This window comes from Octopus bimaculoides, chromosome 18 (genome assembly GCF_001194135.2).
Source record: "Octopus bimaculoides isolate UCB-OBI-ISO-001 chromosome 18, ASM119413v2, whole genome shotgun sequence".
NCBI lineage: Eukaryota > Metazoa > Mollusca > Cephalopoda > Octopoda > Octopodidae > Octopus > Octopus bimaculoides.
The window spans coordinates 6,902,087-6,904,726 of NC_068998.1; the positions used below are offsets into that span (position 1 = coordinate 6,902,087).

Genomic DNA, 2,640 nt, shown 5'->3' on the forward strand with positions numbered 1-2,640 from the left:
ATACATTATATATATGTAATGTATATGTATATATATATATATATATATATATATGTATGTATGTATGTATGTATATATATCTTTATGTATGTATATCTGCTCACCAGTTGCACTATTTATGTACGTCTACAGCTAAATGTCTGCTTTCCTATGTTTATCTACTCACTCAGTATGAATATGCAAATACACACACACACTCACACACTCACACACACATACACACACATGCATATGTCCCCTGTCCCGTCCAATGGCACCGAATGCAATGATGAGTGAAAAAAAACAAACAAAAAGGCGCAGAAGCTCAATAAAAACCAACACACAAAAACACCAATATTTTGCAGTAGTTTATTTTGTGCTTCCTGTATTCCATTGTGAATTTCTGTCTTTATGTATGTCACTGTCTCTCTGACTGTCTGACTGTCTGTCTCTTTCTTTCCCTGTCTCTATCTATATGTGTGTGTATGTGCACATGCAAATAGATGTGTCTGTCTACATTCATGTATGTATGTATATGTGTGTGTGAGTGTGTGTATGTGTGTATATATATATATATATATATATGCATACATATGTATGGATTTTCCTCTATGCTATATGTCAATGTATTTATCTATCTATATTTATCTATCTGCCTGTATCTATCTATCACTATCTATATATTGATCTATCTATCAATCTATCTGTCCATTTATCTATCTATCTATCTATCTATCTATCTATCTATCTATCTATCTACCTACCCACACACACACAAATACACACATAGGCATATATTTGCACACACATATCTATGTAATGTTGCTAATTATAAACCAGTTCATAAGATGAAATGTTTGTGTGCTTTCGATTACCAGTTGTTGTACTCCCATAAGACAGTAAATAAACTGACCTTCAGCATCCAGCTGACAATGATGAAAATAATAGTTATTTTCTATAGAGTTGGCCTAAAAAAATCTAATTTTTTTCATGGAGACTGTAATAATATACACCAATCTATACACATCTACATAAATATTATAGTTTCTGAATTTAATATCCAGCAAAGAAAGAGGTGAATGGTTTGCTGGAGACGGGCTGATTGAGTAGAACTAGTGGGACAGGATACGCTTTTACTCTTTTATTTGGTTCAGCCATGTGGCTGTGGTCATGCTGGAGCACCACCATAAAATATTCATTTTTTATTACAAATTTGCAGCCAACTAAACAGTTCTGGACTTTAAGCGCTGCTGGGGAAGGGGTTTTATGTGTGAGATGTGTGAGGTTTATTCCTCAGTGGAATAATAATAATGATGATGATGATAATAATAATAATAATAATAATGATAATAATAATAATAATAATAATAATAATAATAATAATAATAATAGTTCAATACCACAGATTTGTTTGTCAGTTGTTTGATCCTAATTTGCAAAAACCTGGCCCTGCCCATGATAAAAACTGGTGGGAACACAAGCCACCTCCAGTGCTTGAAAATGATCACATATCACATCTCACTCCTCTGGAACTTCACCATTCAAACTGACAGAAAGATAGATGCAAATAGGCCAGACATTATATTGAAAGACTTCAGACAAAAATCATGCCTCCTCATTGATATGACTGTCCCAATCGATATCAATGTATCTGTCAAGACATACCAAAAAACTGAGCAAGTATAAAGATCTTGAAATAGAAATTGGCAAAATGTGGAACCTGAAGACTAAAACAATACCTATTGTCATAGGTGCCCTGGGAATGACAGCGAAACTGGCTGATTCCTACCTAGCTCAGATACCAGGAAACCCCAAAATGGCAGATATTCAAAAGATAGTGCTCATGGGAATTGCTCATATCCTACGAAAGATACTATGTAATCTCAAATTTTAAAACGAACTCATAATTTTCTTATGGTTTCTTAAACATTCTCTAGAACAATACTATGTACAAAACCAAATATATGACACCCTAGGCATAACACCAACATGAACTTCTAAGTTGTTGTCTCTTGAGGTCTCTGGGTGAGACTTGGATCCAACTTGTACAAATGCAAAGCAAAAGTCAAACATAAAATAATAATAATAATAATAATAATAATAATAATAATAATAATAATAATAATAATAATAATAATAATAATAATAATAATAATACTAATAATAATAATAATAATAATAATCTTTTCTACTATAGGATTATAGTAGAAATTTTGGATGATCATAGCAATAATAATAATAATGATGATGATAATGATGTTGTTAAATATATTTTTCTGTTTTGGACAATTCTTTTAAATATGAAAATGTCTCAATAAAGGGTGCAGATATGGCCATGTGGTTAAGGGTCTTGCTTTGTGACATTGTGGTTTTAGCTTCAGTCCCATCATGTAGAACCTTAGGCGAGTGTCATCTATAACAGTTCCAGCCTGATTGGTACCTCATGAATGAATTTGGTAGTTGGAAATTGTGTAGAAGTCTCACGTATATGTGTGTTTGTATATATATATATATATATATATATAACGTGAGAGAGTTAGGGGTTGGGGGTTCAACCCACTCTTTTTCTTTTCTTCCTTTTTGTCACTTTTGCTATGAATTAAATTAATGAATTCAACGGGATACACCGTCTGCAAGTAGTTGGGTTCAGCATATTATCCT

At 32.3% G+C, this 2,640-nt stretch overlaps 1 protein-coding gene across 1 annotated transcript in view; it reads left to right on the top strand.

The window, feature by feature from the left end:
• Positions 1-2,640, top strand: part of LOC106871988 (uncharacterized) — a 37,140-nt gene that overhangs the window by 20,276 nt on the left and 14,224 nt on the right. The gene's annotated exons all lie outside the window — the stretch shown is intronic.